General features: G+C 35.1%; 2 long non-coding RNA genes across 2 annotated transcripts; one reads left to right on the top strand and one right to left on the bottom strand.

Annotated features, from left to right (window-relative positions):
• Window positions 1-9,168: 9,168 nt before the first annotated feature.
• On the top strand, window positions 9,169-11,717 carry LOC125235399. Its single transcript, XR_007178082.1, has 4 exons — window positions 9,169-9,488; window positions 9,746-10,330; window positions 10,802-10,917; window positions 11,613-11,717. It is a non-coding gene; the product is annotated as an uncharacterized LOC125235399 (long non-coding RNA).
• On the bottom strand, window positions 11,553-12,984 carry LOC125235400. The gene is made up of 2 exons (XR_007178083.1): window positions 12,442-12,984; window positions 11,553-11,672 (listed from the first exon to the last, which is right to left on the bottom strand). It is a non-coding gene; the product is annotated as an uncharacterized LOC125235400 (long non-coding RNA).
• Window positions 12,985-13,881: the final 897 nt, after the last annotated feature.

Genomic DNA, 13,881 nt, shown 5'->3' with positions numbered 1-13,881 from the left:
ATTAAAGTTCTTTAAGAAACAATATCAATCATTTTCTTAAAATCAATAATCGCCAGTCTACGGTGATTACAAAGAAAAAAAGCGGGGATGCAATTTGACTGGTTCCCTGGGTTTGATACCCTAGACGAGTTTAAAAGGGGAGGTAAAGGTGACAAATATGGGTTGTTCTCTGTCCTGAAAGCTACACAGAGGGCCAGGGGAAGAAAAACTAGGGTTTAAGTTTAGTTTTAAGTTATTTTTTCTTTTATTTGTTGATTTTATTGTTGTTTGAGCCACTGCGATACCCGCTGGTTAAGACCGAGTATGACAGCGCCATCTATGAGCCGAACGAAGAGGCGTAAACAACCGCGGCCATGATTAAAATCAGTTTTCGCTAGAAGCTCCTACGTTCGGAAGCAAATTATTGCATCGTCGCCGTAGAACCGCCTTTTTTTAATTGTTTTTATGTTTATTGTGTGTTATATTGTGCCCCGGGGTTGTCAGTGTATGGACAACATCGGATTTTGTGATCAAGATCGATAAGTGACAGTGTCGGCGATTGAACAGGCCACGAGGTGCACCCATCAGCAAAGGCCAGATTCTCCAGATTACGCCAGAGCGAGACACGAGGATTCACCAAGTAAGCTCCCTAGATTAGGCAAAGTCAAATCTTAGGTTCTTGATCGGCGCAAGTATCGCAGACCCGCCCCGCCTTTCTCGTCCCGCTATCGTAGGTACCTATTTTCAAAAAATCCATTCAATTATACTTTTTTTCGTGAGACCAAGAGTGGCAGTAATTTCACGAGCCCGTGGCTCATTCAATTGTGTTTAATTTTTTTGTAATTTTATCAAGAATACATGCTGGTTTCTTTTTGTGAAAATGCCCTTTTTTATGAGTAAATCGATGAATTTCATGGCATTTTCCGATAGAGACTAAAATTAACTTTCAAATAAGGCCACATAGTCATACTTTTACTTATATAATATTAAGGGTAATAGCCCCGGCGGAGTAGTGCAAGCGGGACAGCAGTGTAGCAATCCATAGACCTGACTTCACTGGTTTTTCAGTGCCACACAGTCTTACGAGGTGCCCTGCGCGCCCTGCTCTCTAATATGTGGGTCAATACTGCTTCAACGCAAACGATTGAGATGTGTGATTTTTTTGACACTGAGTGTATTTGCAGGAGCTGCATGTACTTAACAAGTGTACCCCAACAACTATTTCATATTTATAACGCATTATTAATAATAAATATGCTCTTAATGTTATCTTGACTTCTGTCGAATAATTATGTTCTGAGAAAAGTGGCTAAAAGTAATGATTATAATTACTAAAACATTATAGGTAACTTCATTTTAGTGATTTAATATGTATAACGACCGAAGTCTAATCGTCTTGATTTTAAGATTACTTTTTAATACCTACTGGGTCAAAAAACCGCACCTCTAAGTCGTTTGAGTTCAAACGGTATTACCCTTAATATTATATGAGTAAAAGTATGTATATGTGGCCTTATTTGAAAGTTAATTTTATTCTCTATCGGAAAATGCCATGAAATTCATCACATTTTTCATAAAAAAGTGAATTTTCAGCAAAAGAAACCAACGTGTATCCTTGATAAAATTACAAAAAAAATTAAACAATAAAATCAACAAATAAAAGAAAAAATAACTTAAAACTAAACTTAAACCCTAGTTTTTCTCCCCTGACCCTCTGTGTAGCTTTTATGTCAGAGAACAACCCATATGTCACCTTTACCTCCCATTTTAAACTCGTCTATGGTATCAAACCTAGGAAACCAGTCAAATTCCATACCCACTTTTTTCCTTTGTAACCACCGCAGACTGGCGATTATTGATTTTAAGAAAATGATTGACATTGTTTCTTAAGGTACTTTAATTGTACTTTCAAATGATACCAATATTGATAGGTTACAATGAATAAGATTAGAGGTATATCTGCTTGAAACGAATTTTGCGCGAGGTGTAATTTGGTAGACGCCGAATGTATGGGAACGCGTGTCAAGCGGTACTCCCCGCCTACAGGTATGTGCTTGTAGTTTGCTTATTTATTATCCGATCGTAGAAATTTAAAAATCAACAGATAGCTTAATAATGTAGTTAAATGATTTATATAACATATTTTTTAGCTAAGTGGCCGTTTTCACTGCTTTTTTGAGTCACAAAAATTAAAAAAGAGAGTAAAAAAAAGTATTTTTTGCATTATTGTTAATTAAAAAATAACTAACAAACCTATACTTTTCACTTATAAGAAATCTTAATCAGCATGTAATACGCTTTCAATCGACACCTCATTTTTCAAAATTGGATAAGGGGTTCTAGACAAATTGGCAAAAAATTGAAACCCGGGACCGCGATCTTTGTGACGTCATAGTTAACCCCCACAGTCTGAGAATGTGACAAGTCATTATTTCGTACTCAGTAAAGTCTACCGATCACAACGATACCACTTGTCAGCAGTATACTCTCCAGTCACATCAACTTTTTCCGAGACCCTCTCGCCGCTCTACTATTAGGTAAATCTGGAGCGCCGCTCCTAGGGACGTTTGACCACAGAGCTATATCAAGATAGAAAGAAAAAGTATCATATTTAGTACCGTGAACGGCAGTCTGCTCGACGATTGGATGTCAAAATTAGTTTTCCATTGCGGTTTTAATTTGACGAGCTCGATTTGGCGTGCGTTCAAAACAAACGACCTATAAACATGAAATAAATGCTAGAATAATGTGTATGTAATGATTGTAATGAAAATAAATTGATTTGTTCTTAGAGTACGAGCGATGTAAAAATAAGCCATGAATTCAAACTCGAGTCAATTCACATTTGTGGTATCAAGTATTTATCTATTTATTCAACAGATTAAAAAGTATGCAACACAAATTAAATTACAAATACATTCATGCAAAAATCTTAAACTAACTTATATTATAAATATTCTAAACTACATTAATAATTAACTAGGATAATCCAATCATAATAAGAACAGCAGCTAAGAAAGCGAGAGCTTATGTTTACTTGCAATCAAAATGTTTGCTTCTGGGTTACAGATTAAAATTACGCGTTAATAAAACAATGCGAATGCATTTGCAACCCCTAATCCAAAAAGTGTATATTTACTATCTGTCGTAAAATAAGTACATATTTTCAGACACGTTAAAAATGCTCCATAGACAGATCATCATTTTGTGGATGTTTGTAACCAACTCACTAACGAATGGATTTCCGGACACATCGACGATCTCACCAAAAACAACACGAGAACCTGGACTAATAACAGTTACTGAGTTGCCAGTACCTTTGATGGATGCCAGTACTATAAATACTACGATGGACTTTATTAAAACAATGACAGACAATACTACGAATGATTCTGCAACTACAGACACGCCTACATTGCTAACAAGCACCACTGAGAATAGCAGTGAAACTACAATTCCTAGCCCTTTATCCAAAAACAATACAAATTTAACTAGAGAAAATACAGAAGCTTCTACTGTAACGTTAAATCTCAGTACAATGAGAACTACAGAAGAGTTTGCCTCCAATTTGACTTGTTCCAATGCTGCGTACTGCGACCTATATTCTACTTCTACTGCGGATACAAAAATATCTCCATCTATAGAATACACTACAGATACTGGAATAGGATCAACTTTGGCTACAGGATACATTTCTACCACAGAGATTGAGGAGGTAATACCAACTACAGACGGCATAATTGGTATTAAAACTTCGCCAAAAATGACTACAGATCCTAGTACCATAAAAACTAATAGAATACCTACTCCAGATATCAGTACTGAAGACCTACAAACACACTATGTAACTGGTTCTACAGATGTTACGGGTTTAACTTCCGCATTAAATTCCAATTTGACAAAGAATAATGAATCAACTACTACTTTAGCCGCTAGCACGGTTGAAAGTAAATTTAGATACTCAACTGCTAATACATGGATTTTAAGTACAGATTTATAGCACGACAGAAACTTCCAATACCTCGAAAATGGCTATCAAAAACGTTACGGATGTGACAACTCTTTCTAATGATTCAAACATGACACATACTATCCCAAATTCCAGTACCAGTTCGCCAAGTGTTACTGCTTACAATACTAAGAGTACTCCAACTACCACTTATAGTATTGAAGGATCTACAAGCATGTCTCCTACTGACATCATCACAATTGGGACTTCAAAATCATCTAAAGTGATTGACTTGAGGACAACCAAAATGTCAAAATCTCCAAATTTCGGAGCTACAAATTTTGAAACCACTGAAAGTGTGAAAGGATCTACAGCGGATGATTTTAGTTCAATAGAGACAATAAATCCATCAAATCCAACTCTAGACTCAATAACAACGATAACTAACGAAAAAGCTACAACTCTATCTGCAAATTTAAACACAACAAATAATACGGCGACAAATTTAACGATATCTATAAAACAACTGACAGCAAGGTTGACGTCGAACATAATATTAGTAGCATTAATATCATGCATAACTATACTGCTGTTATTATCTATATTCATATACAGACAGAATCCGACGGCGTGTTGGATCTAAACATTATGACTTAGAAGATGATATTAAACTAGACTCATTCAACTTATACTGCAGTTCTAATACACGTGACACAAATAATGTTTCTGGTAACTTTGGAACTGACGTGCCAATCAGCATACTAAAAAGGATATCAAGGCCACAGTATCTAGACTCGCTAGAACCCTTTGAATGATGATTTTTATTTATACTTGTAGTTAAAGTACATTTTTGAGTTTGAAAACATATTAAGACACAAACATAAGCCTGCTGCAAAGAATCTACGTCAAGATTTGTCTGCTCATTAATTCCTTGAATTATAAAAAGTACGTTCGGCATGCTTCAAGGAAAGGGTCGCTAAGAAGTAGACTGGACCACCTGGTCATATGCAAGATCTTTTGGGGCAACACGTAATATATTTTTCCCCTCACTAGCTCAGAAACACGTGTTTTGTCCTTTAATAGCAGCGGGTAAAAACGCATTTTATCCACTAGTGGGTAATGTAATTTGACCTTGAATAAAGTCAAATTAACTGCTTTAAAATTGATAAAAGTAGGTGAATCTAGTAATAAAGATGATTTACCACCTGTGGAACTACTGGAAGCAGTGATAAACGCATTTTTTGCGTTGTAGTTTCCTCGCTATTAGTGAGGGGAAAAGTTTTGTGTTACACTCGGGTGCAAATGTATTTTAATTCTCGTGTGTTAAAAAACTTGCAAGTTCAGGATTTTATTCTCGAACCACCCGCATCGCTCGTGGTTCAACTATAGAATCCTTTCACTTGCTCGTTTTTCTATTCCACACTCGGCGTTAAAATACAACTTTGCCCCTTGTATAACAAATAACTAATGTAGGTACTTAAAATGGTGGCCAGGTGAATTGTGTTATTGATCACAGATCTAATGATACTAATTTATTATTAAGCTAATCTCATCATTTTCCATTTTACTGCGGTCCATAACTGCATTGTAACTAAAAGTAAATTTTAAATATGTATTTTTAAACCTCTTTGAAGTTTCTTAAATAAAATGATTTAGTATATTTCTGATAATAACAGCTTCTACTTCGATAGCTTCAAAAAGCGTATCCGTCACCTAAATAATACTATTAATTATTTGAGCTGTTTAGTCATAAGTAAAGACTTAAGTATCGGTTTAATTAAAAGTTTTTCTTTTTATGAATTCAATAATTTGTTAAGTTTTGATTGGACTCTCGAAGCAAGCATTTTTATGTTTTATTTAGACATCATTTCAAAGTTTTCTTTTGTTAAATATTATGAATTACCAAAAAGCTTTGAAAATAATATTCTATGATAACATTAATCAATGAATGCATCTTTCAATGGGGGGGGGGGGGGGGGGTTAGATGACTTTATTGAAAAACAAACAAAAGAAAACAACTATCAATAAACTTAGAAATAAGAATATTCGAAATTATAATTAGACTGAAATTGTATTAATCTTAATTTAATTGCTGTTAAATAATTTTATTGATGAACGTGTAATATTTACAATATTATTAATAAAATGCCTATGTCTATGTCTATGGTCTTAACGGCCTCTGATTAAAAATCATAAAAATATAATGATATTTCGTACGTAAGCACAGAAAAACTTCTTGCTACGAACTGACTCGTAACCACAACTGTAAACTTACTGAACAAGTGTGACAAAAAAGTGGTTAGTGTGCAAATATTAAATTTGCGACCGTTTTCACAACCACGAACTTTCAACAAACCCAGCGAAAATCTGAACAAGTTTCACGATACGGACGTCGACATGATTATATATATTTCGTCGCTGGGTAGACCGTCAGGCTGGCCAACCTAAGTTGGCAACTATTTGATACCACAGTCTTTGTAACTGTTAAGTACTAAACAGCATCTCATTTTCATAGACATTTTGCATTTAAAATCATAATCAAAGTGATTTCATTAAAATGATTTGTAAATGTCGACTCAGATATCAGGCAACCGCAGTCTTGGAGCAATTAATTTAAACGTTTATGAGACTAACTGTGCTAACGCCGTTTGATACTTGTAATAAAACGGGACGGGACGTTTACCCAATTATAATTTTGCCTGCGATATGGACTAATATGGGTCAATGGATGTTGGATGTAGGTCAAGAAGATATTCCCTAATGCATTGGACAGATCAGATCAAAGCCCTTACCAATACACCACTTAACACACGTGTCATAAAATAATCTTGCAGAACCAACTGGCGTAGGGAAACTGCAAAAAAATTACTAAATCTTACATGAATAAAGCCAAATATCAAAATTCACAACTAGAGAAACTATGCTGAGGACATCGAAAAAACTTTGGAGTTGTTATGTAAGTATTATTTAATTTGACTTAGAGCACACAAAGTTAAAAATCATTATGAAAAGGATTCAAAATGTCCTCTTACTTTATACGACAACCACAATATTCGTCATGTCTTGGTCCGTTCTACGTACATTTAAAATTAGAGACAAAGTTTCGTAGTACAAATTCAAAGTGTGTTGCATAAAATACTAAATGACCTAAAACAGCGCACCACTTTGATAAAATTTTAAGTCACAATACATTTAAAATTTTAAAATTATATTAATAAATATAAAGTGCTTTTTACATAATTCCATTATGCAACAGCTGCCGGCGTGGCTGAATGGCAATCGTCGACGGCAGACGCCAACAGAAATGCAGTCTAGCTCTGTCGCGCCAATACGCAAGAGCGATAGAGATAGATAGCTATGAAATAGATATTATCGTGAGCGTTTACTTTGTGCGACTACGTGCCCTGGAGCGCGCATCGTGAAACTTGTTCAGATTTTCGCTGGGTTTGTTGAAAGTTCGTGGTTGTGAAAACGGTCGCAAATTTAATATTTGCACACTAACCACTTTTTTGTCACACTTGTTCAGTAAGTTTACAGTTGTGGTTACGAGTCAGTTCGTAGCAAGAAGTTTTTCTGTGCTTACGTACGAAATATCATTATATTTTTATGATTTTTAATCAGAGGCCGTTAAGACATAGACATAGACATAGGCATTTTATTAATAATATTGTAAATATTACACGTTCATCAATAAAATTATTTAACAGCAATTAAATTAAGATTAATACAATTTCAGTCTAATTATAATTTCGAATATTCTTATTTCTAAGTTTATTGATAGTTGTTTTCTTTTGTTTGTTTTTCAATAAAGTCATCTAACCCCCCCCCCCCCCCCCCCCCATTGAAAGATGCATTCATTGATTAATGTTATCATAGAATATTATTTTCAAAGCTTTTTGGTAATTCATAATATTTAACAAAAGAAAACTTTGAAATGATGTCTAAATAAAACATAAAAATGCTTGCTTCGAGAGTCCAATTAAAACTTAACAAATTATTGAATTCATAAAAAGAAAAACTTTTAATTAAACCGATACTTAAGTCTTTACTTATGACTAAACAGCTCAAATAATTAATAGTATTATTTAGGTGACGGATACACTTTTTGAAGCTATCGAAGTAGAAGCTGTTATTATCAGAAATATACTAACGGCCTTATTCATAAAAAGTTACAACCTATTTAAAACGTTGTTGATGTGCGGATGTCAAAAAACCTTATTCATAAACGCACATTAACGCTAAACAGTGCATCATCTCTTGTGTAAATCCTCGAAATTTTAAAATGAGCCCGACCCTAGTTTAACGGGATTTTAGCGCAAAAATCCAAGATGGCCGCCTCACATCAGCTGGCTTATATAATTGAATGGGAAAGTGTGTGTGTCTGTTTGTTTGTCCGTCTTTCACGGCAAAGCGGAGCGCCGAATTGGCGTGATTTTTTAAATGGAGATAGTTGAAGGGATGGAGTGACAAAGGGTACTTTTTGTCTGTTTCTAACGCGAGCGAAGCCGCGGGCAAAAGCTAGTTGTGTATAATTATAGACAGATATGATTATAGATAGACAGATATGATTATAGATAGACAGATATGATTATAGATAGACAGATATGATTATAGATAGACAGATATAATTATAGATAGATATGCCCGCGGCTTCGCTCTCGTGAAATTCGAAAATTGCAGAATGCTCCATACAAACTTCCACCACCAATTTAGAAAAATAGGGGTTAGAAAGAGACACCAATTTGCCTATGTGCAATTACTAAAACCTAATACTTACTATCTAATTTGTAAATTGTGGTCTAGGTCTCCCGTGTGGTGACGGGCTAAGAATTTCACCACTCCTTTTCTTCCCGTGGGTGTCGTAGAAGTCGACTATGGGATATGGGTTAAATTGTGGCGTAGGCGATAGGCTGGCAACCTGTCACTGCAATGTCACAGTTTCGTTTTCTTTTAACTCCTTATTTGCCAAGAGTGGCACAGAAACTTGAGTAGTTTCTTGTGCTCTGCCTACCCTTTATAGGATACAGGCGTGATTGTATGATTGTATGTGGTCTAGGTATTTACCGCGTTATGTCCTCTTCAATGAGAATAGAGTTTTAATAGTCGAAGTTATATAGGTCTTTGGTCCTCTTACAAAATTATTATGTCTTTTGTCAAAACCAACGACCGTGTATGAGAAACGTTATGAATTATGAAAGTGTGTGAAGCGAAAGTGGTTTGTCGTAGCAATGTAGGATCGTAGCAAATGGAAAATCCGTGATCTCTGCCTATCCCTCTGGGAAACAGGCGTGATTGTATGTATGTATATTAAAGTAAGGTTTACTCGGCTAATTCCGAAATTCGGGATATTCCGAAAATTACTAATATCTACTAAACGTGGCTACATAATTTGCTCTGGCAACGCACCCTATGACGTTCAAGTATCTCCCTCCCAGCGTAAGTTGGCTCGAGATGCTAGCGGCGAAACTACGCTTGTGGCGCATCAGATTAGTGAGCGAGTGAAAAATTCCCGCTTTTTTGTCATTCGGAATTAGACGACCATCGCTAACTCTGTACTTTGGTGAGTAAATGAATTGACTGCCTTTGTGTTTGAGAGATTTTCGTTTTTAGCCATTTTAAATCGGCTTAAACTATTCTAACTTCAATTTTATTACATTTTCAGATTTACCCGAAGTGGGGAATTCCGTGTCACAAAGTGTACCGGAATTACCCGACCTTGTTTTCTCTAAGTAATAGCCAGTGGTTCTCAAACAAACAAAATTAAGTTCTTTTGTTATACGGATATAAAGATTCTAAAATATGTACATTTGCCTTCAGGTCCGTTCGGTGAATTTCAACGAAGCACGTGTGTCATCAACATGGATTGATAAAGGCCTAGGAGGTCTTCCACCTAAGTTTATGTGTATTACTTGCGTTTTTTTAAAGGTTAAAGACTATTCCTTATTCATAAAAAGTTACAACCTATTTAAAACGTTGTTGATGTGCGGATGTCAAAAAACCTTATTCATAAACGCACATTAACGCTAAACAGTGCATCATCTCTTGTGTAAATCCTCGAAATTTTAAAATGAGCCCGACCCTAGTTTAACGGGATTTTAGCGCAAAAATCCAAGATGGCCGCCTCACATCAGCTGGCTTTTGACAGCAACTCATGAACTGATATGAACCTCTGAGACGAGTGTTTGTTGCCTGTTCTTACATTTTCTCAGAAAAATGTATTATGTGTAATTAAATTGACAAGCTAAAATTATTATTAAGTGGCGCAAAACCAAAGTAATATGTGTTGTGTGAAATGCGGGCTACTTATATACCTAAACTGAAGGATGTAACAGACTTTTGATCGTGTCGAAGAAAAAGTGCATTATATAGGGAACGAGTTCAGAGGCGAGGTGGCAGAAATAGGTATGTAAACCCTTTAGTTTTCATTACTTATCTACTTGCCGACGTCTCTTATCAGGCGTGCCAGTCCTTTCCATTTATGTACTTCAAACTTCAAATCGTACTAGATATAGGAAAGGACTCGCACGTGAGAACGCACGGTTAGTGCTAGACCACTTAAATTTAAGTTATTTCTACAACAACCAGGTTAAATATAAGATACCTTAGCTTAGTAAGGTGGTATCAAAAGCATAATAATATGGTCTCCACCTGGAGATGAATAACTATCCTATTGTATTTGCATTACAGTCACCCTCATGTTTTTACCTGTAGATATACTTCAGTGTTTGTTTGATTACCATGCTGCAAAATTATAATGTTGTTTTGCAGCCTGATGTTAATTAAAAATAACAATTTACTACTTTCAATATAGGGACAAATCAAATTATTTTATTATAATTATATTTTTATCAGTAATTTATAATTTACATTCAGGTAAAAATGTTGTCTGGCAGTAATGAAACTTTTAATGAAGCGATGCAACCTATGCTGGCATGTTACTGGAAAAGTTGTGTCCAATTTGGCCATCAAGTGAAGAAAAGTCATCACAGGTAAAATGTTTGTATTACTTACCTAGATTCATAATCATGATTTAAACATGTTGAAATATATAAGCACTAAATTAGATACGGAATACCAATTTTTTCCCATATCTCATCACCAGAGGTTAGCTATTTTCCTACTAATTTATCATATCTGTATGAAACCACCCCGACGACCATCACAAATAACATAGTTAAGTACATTTGTAGTTTTTACTGCCACTCAACTGTCCTTTATATTACTCCGGTAATTATTTAATTCTACAATATAATATTCAAAGGCACCTAGCACAAAAATGTATGGTTTAGGTACATTTTACACTCATGGATGTACCTATTTGTATATAATTTTATATGTTACCTGAGCTTCTTTTAATATTCATTTCCATTTAGCCTGTCCATGTCACATTTGACTTGCTGCCATGAATCAGGCAAGGACAAAATGTTAGATTCTAGTCCATATCCCAGTGTATAAGTAGAATAGAATTACTATGTCCTATTAAATTTGCAATAATAGATAAATGATTACTACCTACTCACTTCACTAACCAACTGGAGTGAGTTCAAATGACATTTTTACATCTGGGCAAATAAAACAAATCATAATGTTTATTTAGGAAAATTAAAGTAGACATTCCTCTTATTAAAAATATTTATTAACATTTGCTGAAAATCATGGTAGTTATAGTTTTTATTTGTTACAGTTTGCTGCCTCCCTCTGCTGCTGCTGCTCGGTCCCAAGCTGAAGATGGAATTGTCAGAATCTGAAAAAGACACATCAGACATAAATAAAATATTTTTAATGAACATGTTTTTCTTTAATTTTTAGCTATTATGTGATAGTCATAATTTTAACGGATAGATTGTACAATGCAATTTCATTTAATAGGTTCTCTGACTAATTAATACTATCATGAGAACTCATTGTACATAGTTTTATATCAAAATAGGAATAGTATCATTTTGAAATGGTACATAAGCAATAGAGAACTGCAATGGCTAGGCTACTCTTTGTTTGAGAGTTTGAAATAACTAGTAAGTAAATTTATGTAAAAAGAAACACAAAGTTTTACATGACATGATGACACAGGCAATGTCTGGTAGACAAGTGTCCAAACTAGGGTTATAGGAGTGTCATACTCCACAGTACAGAAGACAATCTTATTAACACTCTTTATAGCAAAATAACACAGGTAACCTAATTACATTTTAGTTTTGTTCACGACTAAACTACATCAAGACACGTATATACCTACTAGCTTTTGCCGGCGGCTTCGCTCGCGTTAGAAAGAGACAAAAAGTTACGTATGTCATTCTCCATCCCTTCACCTATTTCCACAATCACGTCAATTTGTCTCCGTTTTGCCGTGAAAGACAAAATAACCACAAGCAGGTTTGATTTATTACTATTAGAGTAGGTATCGGTATCCTTCAACTCAAGTTCATACTTAAACATGACTGACAAGTGACACTACTCTCACCGTTATAACAGTGTATATTAAGAAATAAATATACAAAACGGTGTAAGCTTACCTGGTTTGCCTTCATCGATTATAGATGCGGATTATATTATAGTGTCAATGTTGAAAAGGCTCACAACGCGCGGATTGTATCAATTGTATGGTGGTCGCTGGTCGCCGAGGTTAAAATAAAATCGCCCGTCACACGATCTTATCTTATTTATGAATGTGCCACAGACGCTATTCCTATTGAAATATTAATATGAATTCAGATCATAGGTTAAATAAAACAATAAAACCATCCATCTAGTTTCTAAATTTACGATTTCCCTTCTAGAGCGGCTGTCAAATGGCTGTCAAACTTTTTTTTAATTTAAAGTTCAGCCACGTTTTTGTCTATGATTTGTCAATAATGCCAACATAATAAGCCTAAACAGTTCATCAAGTGCATATTAGTTATTGTGCTGTTAAAATGGGTTTATGAATACAACCTCATAACAACCGTGAAATAAGCCTAAACAGTTGTTTAACTAAAACGTAGATCATCAACGATTTAAGGATTTTTTATGAATAAGGCCGTAAGCCATTAATATGTGGATTTTTATTAAGTAGGTACATCATCATAAGGCGACCGCTGGAAACTATTGATGGTGGATATAAATGTGTCATTAAAGTTTGAGGACCACAGATTCCTGATCGGGTAAATCCGAAATAAAAGCTTGACAAACACATGTATAAGTACTCTTATACGCCAAATCGAGTAAAAAGAGCCGGGAGGGTAATTTCAATCAAAAAAGTAATATGTTTCTTAAGCAACATACACATACAACTCGTTTTCAAGTGTATTCGGATTTACCCGAACCAATTCGGAATTGCACCTTTGCAACGAAAAAACGAAACTAGATTTGAAATGCTTGTATTTTAAAAATTTTACATTATTTATGAAAAATTCTGTAATCCATTGTTAGGCTATTCCATCTAGTAAATGTGTTATTCACTATTTCCGTCTAAAAACTTTGCTACACTGACTGGTTCATGGAAACACATACACCTTATCAACTAGTGCAAAAATCATTCGGAAATACCCTAGTGCACCTTATACAAACTTACCTCTTTGGTCAGTTTCAAGCTTTGAAAGAATATTGATTGACATATAAACAAACATGTCAAATTAAAATAAGAAGCGATTCAATGTTTTTGTGGAAATAAATATGTAGGTAATTAAAATGTTGTAGAGCTGGTAGGCAAGCATGGTCGTGCGATAAGTGATAAAACATCTGGCCGTCCCTATCGCACTATTAATAAGTGCGCGACCATACTTGCCTGCCAGAAAGCTAAGTTTCACCGTTGCGAACTCCGTTGATCAAGGCGTGATCAGGGTGGCTAGCCGAATGGCACAATCGCTCACGAAACGCTCACGAAACGAAGCGCTAGTAGATATCTATCTCTATCGCGCTTGCGTATTGGCGCGACAGAGCCAGCGGCGTATCGCTTTCGTTTGGCGTCGGAGAAA

The sequence above is a fragment of the Leguminivora glycinivorella genome, chromosome 17 (assembly GCF_023078275.1).
Source record: "Leguminivora glycinivorella isolate SPB_JAAS2020 chromosome 17, LegGlyc_1.1, whole genome shotgun sequence".
Taxonomy (NCBI): Eukaryota; Metazoa; Arthropoda; class Insecta; order Lepidoptera; family Tortricidae; genus Leguminivora; species Leguminivora glycinivorella.
Note: the sequence above shows the minus strand (reverse complement) of the source record. Positions and strands in the feature narration are given on the sequence as shown.